Source organism: Ictidomys tridecemlineatus, unplaced genomic scaffold (assembly GCF_052094955.1).
Source record: "Ictidomys tridecemlineatus isolate mIctTri1 unplaced genomic scaffold, mIctTri1.hap1 Scaffold_625, whole genome shotgun sequence".
Lineage (NCBI taxonomy): Eukaryota > Metazoa > Chordata > Mammalia > Rodentia > Sciuridae > Ictidomys > Ictidomys tridecemlineatus.
Window position 1 is genome coordinate 42,737 of NW_027524306.1, and position 13,424 is coordinate 56,160.

General features: G+C 52.8%; 2 pseudogenes; both read right to left on the reverse strand.

Annotated features, from left to right (window-relative positions):
• Positions 1–7,772, reverse strand: part of LOC144374226 (autism susceptibility gene 2 protein-like) — a 49,155-nt pseudogene extending 41,383 nt beyond the window's left edge.
• A 378-nt stretch (positions 7,773–8,150) lies between these two features.
• Positions 8,151–12,797, reverse strand: LOC144374224 (syntaxin-3 pseudogene; annotated as a pseudogene).
• Between the last annotated feature and the right edge of the window lie 627 nt (positions 12,798–13,424).

Consider the following 13,424-nt stretch of genomic DNA (forward strand, 5'->3'; position numbering starts at 1 on the left):
TCCCCTGTTTTAAACTCCATTCAGTTCCGTTCTTTTTCTTTTTTTCCAATTTTTTATTATTTTTTTTAACTGGAAAATTTTATTTTTTTAACTGGAAACCTGGAGTCCAGTTGCAAAGGAGTGTGGTGGAGTCTTTGGCCATGGTGTTGTGCCGCTGGCCTAGCTCCTAGCGCGTGTGCTGGGTGAGAGTGTGAGTTGTGTGCTTCCTGCACGTTTTCACTGGCCGAACCACAGACCAGGCGCTGTGCACTACTGAGAGCAGGTGTCGGCTGAGGGGACCCTGGGGTGGATCCTAGAAGGGCACATCTCTGTGTCTCTCCTGCTCTCTGATTTTCTCTCCTCTCTGTCTCTCCTGCTCTCTGACCCTGTTTCTCCTCTCTGTCTCCCTCTGTCTGTCTGTCTGTCTCTCTCCCTGTCTTGGTCTCTCTCAAGACTGACCTCTGAGGCTACCGCCTACCCGAGGACTGTGTCCTGCTTCCCCCCACCCCCCCGTGGGCTGCTGCAGTCCACACAGTCCAGAGAGTCTCCTGTGATGCTTTCTGACCAGCCACAGGGTAGGACAAAGGGTGGGAAGGAGCCCATTGCCCCTCAACCTGCCGATGGTCCTATCAAGGCTGGCCCTGCAGAAGGGCTTGTGGTGTGTGCCAGGCTGGGTAGAGGGGGGGTCCAGGCATCAGTGAGAAGTGCCCCCTGAGCCTCGGAGTGCACAGGGGCTGGGACCCTCCGGGATGGTGTCTGTTTTGGTGGGGAAGAGCCAGGGGAAGAGGGAGGGAGGGGCGGCTGGTGGCCAGGCTCCCAGGCACCTGCTCAGTATCTCTTTGTAGTGACGTGCCGAGATCTTGGGCACTGTCCATTTGGCAGGCTGAAGGGGCCAGGGCACCCAGAGTCAGGCCCTCTGGTGGGCACACAGCTGGTGTGGGGCTGGGACTCCCCTTGGCCCTCGCCCTGCTCTGGGAGGGCGAACGTCCCCCAAGGTTCCTACCAGCACTGTGCAGGGTCCCCTATTTGGGAGGTACCTGGCCACCACCTGCCACACCCCAGGGCCTTCTGCACGTGAGCACCACAGTGATGCATGGACACCTGGTCCACAGCCTCTGGCAGCCACCTGTGCCTCGGGTCTCCAAAGACCAGCACTGGCCAGGGGAGATTTGTCCCTCCTAATTCAACCACAGATCACCTGAGACAAACAGACATGTGCCTGTCCCTGTGCCTGACCACCAAATCCCAGACTGGCTAGGGTGGGCCACATACCACCGGGACCCTGGTGAGATGCAGGAGACCACGTGCTGTGTAGACCACTCTGTGGGGACCACACTCTGTGGGGACCATTTGCTGCACATGGTTTGGAAGTAAAATGTCCCCAAGGGCTCACATGTGGAAGGCGGGTCCCCAGTGCAGAGAAGTGACCCGTCACGAGGGCTCTGACCTCGTGAGTGGAACAGTTAGTCCAGGAGTTCATACTGATGAAGTCACTGGGAGGTGGTGGGAACCAGGCCCTGGGCCTCACTAGACGTGTGGGCTCCGGGATGTGTCTTAAAAGGGCTATTCCCACCCTGCCCCACCGCCCCTCCCTTCCTCCTTCCTCCCCACTCCCTGGCCTCCAGGAGGGGCGACTCTCCTCTCCCATGCCCTCTCTCCACCATGTTTTACTTGCCACCAGCTCAACACAACGGAGCCAGCCAACTCTTGGGGAGACCTCTGAACCGCAAGCCCATGTCGTTCTCCCCTCCTATAGGAGAAGTTTCCTCCGGTATTTTGTCACAGCAGTGAAAAGCTGGCTAATGCACCATGCTCTGTGTAGACCAGGCTCTTGGACCACTCTCTGTGTTGAGCACTCTCTGTGTAGACCACTGTCTCATCCACAGCCCAGCTGTGGCAGGGCAGTGGGAGGCCAAAGTGCCAGAAGCAGCCTGTGAGACAGATTTATTGGGGAGCACTTACTAGACATCAGTGACTGCCCCAAGAAGAGTTTGATGGCAGCAGACTGAAGGGCAGCACCTCGGTCCCTCGTGGTGTTTGTCCAAGGACACCAGCAGGATGAGTGACACCTGTCTTCACCCAGTGCCTGCAGGTCTGCCCACTTACCACAGGGGAGGGCTGTCCTCACGGGCATCAGCTTGCTTAGTCTGCTGGTGTGACCAGCATCCCGAGGAGCAGCTGTCCTGGGCAATGCAGGAAAGTGGCTTTCTTCAGGGGACACTGACCGGCCCTGGTTCCCACTGTGCAGGAGGGAAGGCAGTCCTTCAAGACGGTGTGTGTCCGACACTGCAGCCCAGCTTTGCCCTGTGTCCCTTGACTCGGCAGGTTTGGGGAGAAGAGGAGGGGGGTGTTTGGGGACATGTCTTCTGTCCCCCTCCTCTTTAGGGAAGATGCACCACATTTGGGTACATACTCACTGGGTAGACCCTGCTCTGTGCAGACCACTCCTCACCTTGACCTCAGGGCCCACTTCTCTGCAGCCTTTTAGCTCTGAGCTGTGGTTTGTGCAGAGCTGACACCCTCTCTTTGGAAGTTATTTGTCTTTATTTCATCTCATTAATAACTTGTTATCTTTCTGCTTTTTTTCTGGTTTGGGAATGGAACCCAGCTCCACCATTGAGCTACATCTCAGCCCTTTTAAAAGTTATAAAATTTTGAGGCAGGGCCTCACTAGTTGCTCAGGCTGTCTTTGAAGTTGTAATCCTCCTGCCTCAGCCTCCTGAGAAACTCTTTTTTTTTTTTTTTGGTACCAGAGATTAAACTCAGGGGCCCTTGGCCACTGAGCCACATCTCCTGCCCTATTATGTATTTTATTTAGAGACAGAATCTCACTGAGTTGCTTAGTGTCACCATTGCTGAGGCTGGCTTTGAACTCGAGATCCTCCTGTCTCAGCCTCCTGAGCCGCTGGGACTGAGTAATTCATCTTTCTTTCACAAAATGCTTCCCAGTCCTTTTTGTTTTGTGGTTTAGATGTGAGGTGTCCCCAGAGTTTAATGTGTGAGACACTGCGGGAAGTTTCAGAGGGGCACTGATTGGGTTGGAGAGCCTTAACCTGACCAGGGCACCAATCCTCTGATGGGGTTGACAGGTGGTAGCTGTGGGCAGATGGGGTGTGGCTGCAGGAGGGGTCCCTGGAGGCAGGACTCTGGGGCTTCTGTGGGTTCCTTGTTGAGCAGGGCTCTCTCTCTGCTTCCCGGGTGGGGCTCAGGCAGCTTCCTCTGCCGCACACTTCCACCGCGACGTGCTGCCTCACCTGGGCCTAGAGCGATAGAGTTGGCCAAAAATGGACTGAGACCTCCAAAACCACGGACCCCAAATCAACTCTTCCTCTTGTAATTGTCCTCGTCAGTTTTCTTGGTCGGAGTGCTGAAAAACGGAGACGTGGTATCTCGTGCTGTTTGTCACCAGGGCACTGAGTGGGGGTTCTGCCAAGAGCCCCCATTGACCCATCCTGACCTGAGGCAGCCCCTGGTGACATGGCTTACGGTGTTAAAATAGTTTCACTGAAGAAGTTGGCACCGTCCTCTGCAGGTGTTGGCCAAGATGAAGTCCCTGAGGACCCCTGCACTCCTCCTGTGTCCCCTGGCTTCAAGCAGACTTGTGAGCAGCCCTTTCTCCAGCTGGGAGGGTGCAGGGCAGGGGTGCCCCGCAGGGCCAGCTGCTCCTCCAGTCAGAGCCCGGCTTCCTCAGAACCCTCGTCTCCAGCCTCCGTCCCCCCAGAGTGTGGGGCTGCCTGCACGGCGACCTGAGTGCTGAGCGCCCTGGTGATCCTGACAAAGGGAACTTCCAACAGTGGGGTGGGCCCACTGAGCCCCCCACAGACAGGAGGGTTGCAGCATGGAAAACATTTTGTTTGTGTGTTTGTTTTCAAAGACAAGAAGATTTAGTGCCTTTAGGACTGATCAAGAGGGTGTGAGTTACTTGTTCCTAAGTCTTCCAATCATTGCCCTTTTTAAAATCGCTGTAGATGTCACAGGAGGCCCGGTCAGAGGGGACCACCGACAGGTCACCAGCTGAAGTCCCGTCAGAAGGAGAAGCCAGAGGCACACGGGCTCTTGGCCCTCGAGGACGGGGACCGGTATGATGGGGACAGGGCCTCTCTGTGAGCCCTTCTCAGGTACAGTGACTAGGCCAGAAGTGCAGGTGCGGCCATTCTCAAGTCACATCTGGATCACTGCTCACCCACTCACCAGGCAAGCTGCACTGCAACGTCCTGGTCACTGCTGTCCTTGGAAAGTGACAGCAAATTGTGTCCTCATTTCTCTCTTGGGTGAGATTATTCCCCATCTGAGTGGATCAGGCTGAGGGCAAACACTATCCCCGGTTGCTGGTCCACCGTGGGTGACAGGTCCCTCGTGAGCAGGGCAGGCCCAGTGGTGGAACGGGATTGTGTGTGTGTGTGTGTGTGTGATTGTGTGGGTGGGGGTCTGGCCATGAGATATTTTTCCAGTGAAGCTGTCGTTTTTCTGCATTAAAATAATAGCCTGATTAATTTTAATATTTGCCTGACTGTGCATCTAAGTCTGTGTCACAGGGGGAAATTACTAATAGGTGCGTGCCAATCGACAGTGTGGAGCTTTGTGCTCACCCCACCACGGGGGGATCACTAGCAGCGGATCACTCCGGCAGCCTCCAGACAGCTCCACAGAGGCTATTGAAATTCCAGTCATTTCCACAGCCCTTCCCACCTAGGTAATTGTCAACTGGCCCTTATCATTATTTATTATGCAAAATTGGATTTTTTTGAAGCATGAAGAATGAAGTAATTTCGTATGCCAACAGTTAAAACTCTCATGTGTATTCTGATGACGTCCGTGTTGATAAATTCACTTATGATGAGTGACAGTGTGAGATTCCAGGGTCAGGGGTCAATCTGTGGAAGGCGCTGATGAAAATGATAAACGAAATACCAGAAGAGCCCGCGCCCTCGGGCAGGAGGTGCCCAGGGCCCTGCCTGGCCACTCTGTTAACACCGGGCTGTGGCTGTGTGTGACGAGGACTCCCTCGTCCTGACGGGGCTGCTGCGTGTCTGGCCCTCCAGATGTTGTTGCTGCTTAGAAATTCCTATTGCCCTTTTGCTGGCCAATGCAGAATGACCATCTCAGACCCTGAGGCTGTCGAGACCCCGATCATTCCTAGCACCCAGTCAGGCAGGGCGCCTTTCCTCCCAGCAGGCAGAGGCTCTGTCCTTTGTCACCGTCCAGTCTCCTCTCTCTTCACCACTGGGCCCTTAGGGACAGGCCATGCAGCTGGGCCCACAAGATGGCTGAGGTGGCTGCTTCTCATCCTGTGGTGGGTGTGGCCTCTGCCCAGACAGAGACCGGCCTTCAGCAGCAGGAGGCTGGGGCTGTGTTCTGGGCCTGATGGGCAGAGGTCATTCAAGGGCCACCCCGAGAGCCCTGGAGCCCACGGGGCTTCTGAGAACGGAGGAGACTCAGAGGCCAGGGCCTGGCTTGTCTGGAGTCCAGGCCGACCTCAGGGCCAAGCAGACGGGATGAAACCAGTGGGCCGGGCTGAGCCAAGGCTGGGGGGGCGGCTCAGAGGGACCCCCCCCACACCCGCTCCCAGGGCGGCCGAGGACGTGGCGGGTCAGGGTCAGCTGCCCGTGGGTTAGGGATATCCATGGTTATGGATGAGGCGCGGTTTCTGTCACTGGGCCCTAGAGAGTGGACGGTCCCTTCAGTGGAGGTCTCACGGACCTTCTGAGAAGGTTTGTCTGGGCTGGGAAAGCGGGAGGGTTGGAGCCCCACACCGGCACAGCGGGAGGCAGCAGGGCAGGCGGGTTCTGCATGGATGTTTCCCAGGGAGGGACTCTGGGCAGCTGAGTGGTGCTGGAGGTGGGGTGGGAGTGGGGTCAGGTGCTCCCTTTAGTCGGGCTCAGCAAGTCTGAGATGGCCCTGAGAACCTGCAGCCCACCGTGGACAAACACCCAGGGATCCGAGGCGTGGCCTGAGGCCTGGGGTCAGGGAGGTGAGCCTTCTCCACCTGAGAATAGCACTTTCTTCTTAAAGGGCCGTTTCTAGGGCCCATCCCAAGCCCACACGTGACACAACAGGAAAGGTCTAACCCTCCCCAGGTCTTCACAGCGCACATGGGGTGCCCGGGTCCTGTGACGAAGTGTTGGGGCATTCTGGGAAACGCTGAGGATGCTTAGCCCCACGGCCAGGACCAGGGGCTGGAAGCGGGAGGAAGGGCCCTCTCTGGAGCCTGCAGAGGGAGCCCAGCCAGTGCCTCCATTTGCAGCCTCTGTCCTCCGGACTGAGAGGGCAGCCTCCCACTGTTAAAAGCCACCTTGCTGCCTCCAGTTCTCTTCTTTTCCATACGGTTTTGGCTGTTCTGGTCCCTGGCTGTTGCATATGACTCCCAGAACCAGCTTCTCAGCTTCTGCAGAGACCTCAGCTGGGGTTCCGGAGGGATCACGTTGAACCTGTAGGGCAATCAGGGGACCACTGTCATGGAAACCAGGTCAAGTCTCTCAACCCATGACCTCGGAACACCCTCCTATTACCTAGACCTTCTTCTTCTTTCTTTTTTCAATCATTAGAAAGTCATTTATTTTTAAATCAGCAATAAAATAATCAAATTTACATTTAAAAAAATACAAAGACCCTTCATGTGTTGCACTCCAAACATTAACCCCCAGGCCTTGGTCTCGGCTGACGGTGAAGGCCTGCGGCTGCAGCCTGACTTCTCCCATCTCAGCCAAGGGGAGAGGGCACCCCTCAGGCTCTGTCTGATGCTGGGTAGTGAGAGCCGAGGAGCCTTTGCACAGGAGCTAGTGGGCAGGCCTGGACCAGGTGCTCTCTCTGCCTTAGCTTTACAGTCAAAGCTGAGACACAGCGACACCCAAGTCAGGGAGACTGGCAGGGATCTAAGGCTACCCACGGCTTAGCAGCCACTACACGAAGATTTCCTGGATGCTGCTTCCTCTGTGCCAAGAACTGGGGAACCAAGGACCTGTCAAGCTCCTTCACCCAGTGGCAGGTAGTCCCGGGCCTCTCCCAACTCACCCAGCCCACGGAAAAACATCCCAGGTCACGTGGGTTGCTGTGGGATGTCCCAGGGGAGCCTAGCGGAGGCAGCCGGTAGGGAAAGGTATCAGGATCCACTCTACCTGCTGCACAGAAACCGGAAACCAGCTCAGTCCTCAGTCTGAATATTTCATTTGATTCTCCCAGTTTTCTTCTAGAAAACAACTTTGTTGATGACATAAGAGGATCCTATTTCTACCATGATTCATTTGTAGGTAAAAAAATGCAACTTACCTAATTTTTAGTCTAGCTCAAAAAAAGGGTTTTTTTTTTTATTTCTGAGGTCATAGTATCTTCCTTTTCTAGTTTCCTATTTCCTGAGAAGCAGGCAAATATACGTTCATGCACCTCACATACACACTTTTAAAAATACCCCTGAACACATGAGTGACTGAACACTCAGCCTCACGAGACCTTTTCAGAGTCTGAGACTCTAGCACCTTGTCCCCAGCCCAATTTTAAGTCCCTGGTTGATTTTGGCTTCACAAAGAGTCACTCCAAAGGCGAAAAGCCATTTCCCAAACTCACACGGAAACAAATATTCCAAATCCTCAGCCTTTGAAAATGGCCACGTCAGAAGATGGTCATCCTGGTCCCTCTTTGAGTAAACGTGAGAACACAACCTAGAGAAAGACCAAATTGGCCCCCAGGTGGATCCTATTAAAAGCTTGATTTGAAGTTGAATTTCAAGCAAGTCAACCTTTTGGACCCAAATGGCATCGGCCAACCACTCAGGTTTTCAGGACCGACAGGACCGGCATCCTGCCAAGCAGAGTCTCCCATCTAACCCTCTTGCTGCCAAATCTAGGAGCATCCCTCTGCTTTGTTAAAGAGACTCCCCTAGAAAAATGCCTGTCCTTTCTGGAAGAATCCTCCATGGGGTAGAAGACTCAGCACTTGGGACCTTCTCTTTCCAAGGTGCAAGGCTTAATCGGGCACAATCGGAAGGGAAAAAGCTGGGTCAGTCCTGGGGCCCAGGAGGAAAGGCACTTCAGGTGCTGGGGCAGGAGTGGGTTTTGAGGAGAACTCGGGGTTCATCAGGCAGGTAGATTCCTCCAGGGCTGGACTGACTGTGGGTCAGTCTCAGGAAGGCCGTTCAGACTCCATTCCCATCTGAAAACAAAGGTGGTCCCACGAGGCTACAGTGAGATCAGGTGATCTCGGAGCAGCAGCCCCGCAGGCCACTCACGCAGCCCAACGGCAAGTCCAGGGATGGAGGCTAAGGTGCCCAGCAGCACGACCACCATCACAGTGATGGTCACCAATTTCTCCCGGGCCTGACCCTGGTAGTTCACAGCTCTTGGAGTTTCGTCTCGTGCCTTCTCACACGGTCCACTGTGTGCATGACGTCCAGCTCTAGGCCATCTAATCTCTGGCCCTGGTCCTCCACCAGCCTGGCACTGTCCATACACGTGTCAGGCAGTTCTTTAAGGCTGTTCTCCAGCCTCCCAATGTCCTTATGCCCACCCTCGGTCTCCCTGACGGCTTGCTTGGGAATCTGGGAGTCGGTGATCCCAGAAGTGAGATGGCAGGCAGCCACTCGGCAGCATCTCCTCCTGCTCCTCTGCCTTGTCTTGTTGCCAGTCATCTCCAGCTGCCTGGGTTCGCCCTTGGCTGTGTTCACGAAGTCCCCCTGAGCCTCATTGTACCTGGTCATTGCCTCCACAGACTTCCCAGAGAGAAGGCCTGCTGATGAGCGGACCCCACCTCTTCACTGTGCCTCTCCAGCTCTTCAGTTTGTTTTGGACACTGTTGGCCCTTTTCTTGGTCTCCATTGTGAGCTGCTCAAGGTCATCCTTGGTGTTTGGCTCTGGAATTGGTGTAGAGAGAATGATACTCTAGAGTTTCTTTGCTTCCTCCACGTGCTCTGAGAGCTTGCCAATGTTGAGCCGCATCTCCTTGATTTCAGAAAAAATCCAGCTGTGAAAACCGTGTTGACAACTGCGACCTCCACCCCTTGGGCTTCATCGTCCTGGGTCAGCCACTTCGCCTTCAGTGCTCCGGCTGGTCTTTCATCCTGGGGTCCAGGTGCCCAGAGGCAAGTAACGCGTGGAACCACTAGAAGTGGCGGCCAGTCCCTGCGGGGCCAGGGAGCTCCAGGTGGGGCGGGCAGCGGGCCTCCTTAGGAGAAGCGTCCCAGGCCACTGAGGCTCTGCCGCGCTGCCTCCTCCGAGCGCTGAGAACCCGGCTCCCGGCCGGCGCCCTAACAGACCTTCTTAAGTTCATCTCAGTAACGTCACGTAGTGTTTAGACTGTCAGTTTCACGTTCCTTCTGTTAGATTTATCCCTATGTATTTTTTTTGATGCTATTGTGAATGGATTTATTTATTTATTTTGGCTCCAGGTATTGAGCCCACTGAGCCACTCCCCCGGCCCTGGCTCTGTCTTGTATTTAGAGACAGGGTCTGCCTCACTGAGTTGCTTAGCACCATGCTATTGCCGAAGCTGGCTTTGAACCTGGAATCCTCCTGCCCCAGCCTCCGGAGCCGCTGGGGTCACAGATGTGACACTTGCCCAGCTAGTGTCTAACTTCGTGTCTGTGTTGGCCGTGGCAGGTGTGCAGAGACTCAGCCCGTCTTTACATGTCCGTCTTTACATGTCCATCTGCTGCTGACACCTCTGCACCTGCTGTTTCCTTCCTTGGGGCCACATCCCTCCTGGGGAGAAGGCGAGATCCCGGGGACCAGGGGATGAGGGGGGAAGGGGGCAGGATTCGGCCGAGAGGCAGGCTGAAGAAAGACCCCCAGCCGACCCTGCAGCCCTGGGCTTTGGCCCTCCGGCCCTTCTGTCCATTTGCAGAGCGGAAAGGTGAGCATCTGCCTGGAGGAGGTGGTTGGTCTTTCAGGTGTGCATCACTGCACCTGGATTTTTCTCTTTTTTCAGTGGAGGCACAATAATGTGAGTGAATATAAGTCTTAGTAATAAAAATTATAATTCCTCCACAAGATTTATGATATGTTGATGGATAGTAATAAAAATAATAATTCCTCCACAAAATGTGTGATATGTTGATGGATACACTATAATTTATAATTATCTCTCTCATATATATGGATCTATTATTAAAAACAGGAATATCACAGCTGATGATGGATGGATATTGAACAGGATTTCAAAGGTTTCAACTAGCACATTAGCAACTGACCAGACTAATCAAATAGATTTCATCCTGATCCCCACTCATCATTTATGAGCATCATTTCTGAACATCCTGATATAAATTAATGTGACCAGCCCTGACACTTCAACTAGGAACTCAGTACTTAAGCTGATTTGGATAAATGGAACTATAAGGGCTTGATTGGCAGGATGGTGCCATTGGTTCCTCAAAATGGAAATAAACTTGAGTTGATTTATGTTTTCATAATAGAGATCCTGACTTGACTGCTTCTAAATCCAGGAAGAATAGATCTACCTCATGGGTAAGGGAGGGTTGGCAGGGAGTGAGACTCCAAGGGGACATAACTCAACTTGGAGAACCACTGCTAACAAATAAAGAAAAATCAGTGAAATCTGAGAAATTCCACAATGTTTCCCTAGAAGTGGAAACCAAAGTCTGCATGTTGGTTAAAAAAGTGATACTTCTTCAAAATCAAACAGCATTTTATAACTCTGGATTCCTTATTGGGCAATTCACATGTGAAAATCAAGGTTTTCCAAATATATGTAAATGCATATATGGTGGTATAATTCCTTCATTTTTGTTAGTGATCATGTACACATTCTTTTGAATTCTGATCTTGGAATATGAAAAGAGTACTGCACCTATAACTTTTGGGCAATCTGAATTTTCCCAGCACTGCATTTTAGACAAAAGAATGTCTAGGATTTCATGAGAGAGGAGTCAGGATATCTTCTAAACATGTTGAATATCATGATTTTTCTTCTTCTTCCACAGTATTTTCTGAAAATTATTTGGACTATGTGAGTGTAGAGGAAGACCGCAGAAAGCAAAACCATGGCTATGAATCAACTGGTGAGCAGTAAATGGCCTTTCTTTCTTTTTTTCAAAATATAGCATTTTAATAGATGAAATAAATACTTCAGAACATTTAAGAGAAAAACTTTACACTGGGGGGAAAAATCACTCTTTGGTGTAAATTAAAAAAAAAAACACGCTTACAGTAGCTTTCCCCCCATTTGGAAATCACATGGCAAAGTCATACTCTCTCCGTACCAAGTATACTCCTAATTCAACACAACTGCTTAAAAAAAATAACATACAAAAAAGGTAGCTACATCCATGTCTAATGACTGAAACTGAGGTAACCTTTCTTTCAATTAAAATAAAAAAGAGGAAATGAACCCATGACTTCCTTCCTGCCCAATTAATAAAATTCAGTTGACGGACAGGGGTGGGGTTTAGGAGTAAAACCACAACCAGCAGATTACCCTTTTTCTGCTCCCCACTCCTGTACAGGCTGCTTGACATCTGGGCTCTTTGATTCATGTGAGTTGTGTGCATAGCCCTGACTTTGGGAAGATTCCTCTTGGGCATTTAACATGGAGGGGGGAGGTTTCACCTATGATTTCTTTGGTATAAATGGAGAGGGGCAGAGAATAAGTATCTTCCTTTAGGCTGGAGTAGAAGAAAGGGCATGGGGTGGAGAGGGGGTGTTGCTAATTCACAGAATTGGAATTTAGTGGCAATAAAGTCCTGGGTGAAGACTCTCTTAAAGCCTGAGATAGCAGGATGCAGCCTTCAGACACTGCGCAGGCCGAGTTCCTCAGCCTCTTCCTGTGGCCAGACATCATGGGGCCCCCATCTGGGTGCTGCACCAGATCCCTGAGGCACTGGGTCAGAAGTACGCAGGCTGACACCATGCTCATTGGACCACTCAAGATGGTGGTCTGCACTGCCTTGCCCATCATGGGTGAGGATGGAGAGCCCCAGGATGGTGTCCTGGCTCTGCTCAAAGGATTCTTCACTGGCACAAGAGTTGGTGGGCCCTCAGAGAGCACTGTATGGCTCCCTGGACAGCAGCAGCAGGTCGGCCACCAGCTGCATCTTGCCCTTGCAGTGGTCGCAGAGCCATATCAGCCTCTTCCATGGCTGCGAGCTGGCCCCTCCCATTGCGCTCACAGGAGGCAGAGAAGCCACCTCGCCAGTCGGCTTCCCAGTGCTGCTGAAGAGCCTGCTACCACCACCGCTGTTTCCGCCCCCGCGACTCAGCCGGCCAAGGCAGTGGTGCCTTCCCCACACCACCATGACATCCACCGCTGTGGGTAGAGGGCACTGGGCTGCTGCGGCTAGAGCCTAGGCAGCCTACTGTGAGCCCGAGCAGCATATGGTCTCCTAGAAGGCTTGCAGGAAGCATGAACCATGGCAGAATAAACTCACAATCCGCGCTCCTCGCCGAGGTGCTGCCAGGAAAGTCCCTTCTGCTGAGCCATCACAGGCTTCCTGGGTATGGCCTGGCTGGACCATTGCAGCGGAAAGGGCAGGACAGGGAAGCTGGGAGTTGTTCTTCCTTCCTTCCTCTCTGAAATCAAAATCCTTTCCTCTGGAAGGAGCACAGGCAGCAGCTTCAGCAGGCTGTGCTGTCAACCACAGGCCACTTAAGGTTCAGCTGCGCATGTGGGCTTCAGGCGCCATGACCCTGCCAGGCGGCACTTCTCTGCGACGTCTGCCCTGGCTGGCACTTAGGAACGCACAGCCACCCCAGGCACATCTCCTACCTCGTGCTCTCAGGAAGTGGCGCCGGTGGCAGCTGCAGGGCCCAGAGTGTGGCCACACTGTCCAGTGGGAGCCTGTACTGATTGCGCACACCAGCTGCCCCACTCATGCTCTTGCCTGCCTCAGCCGGGTGCGCGGGACTCCGCAGAATGAATGGCATTTCTGTTGAAATTTCCCCCCTATTGACAGAGATGCCAACTCTTCAGTGCAAGCAGGAGTTAGTCCTGTACCCCACAACTCTGCATTTATAATCATGGGTCAGGAACTCATCAGCAGGCAGCTGATGTCCTTCCTGTTATGACAGCACTATACCATGGTACCATTCCTGGCTGTGTACTTCCAGAAGGAATGGGACATATTGAATCTCACATTCTGCCTATGACTCCATTTGAAATAATTACTGATTAATGATGCTACTTATTGCAATGATGTTTGGATTGTTGTGAATTCACGTCAGGGAAATGAGTGAGGAGTAGAACCTCACAACCCAACATGTAGGCAGATATTCTCGAACATGAATTCTGTTGACACAGTGCCACAGGCATTGCAGTCATACTGAGAGAAAAGAGGGAGGGACCCAGCTGCCCAGAGTACAAATTAAGCTGCCCTGAAGGCTTGAAGTTCCAGGAGCTGATGCCTGCTCTGCTGGAAAAGTCAGAAGAGTGTTCAGAACATACCTACACACACTGCTCTCTGTGACACTCTCTATGTGACACTCCCCCCAACTCCCCATCTC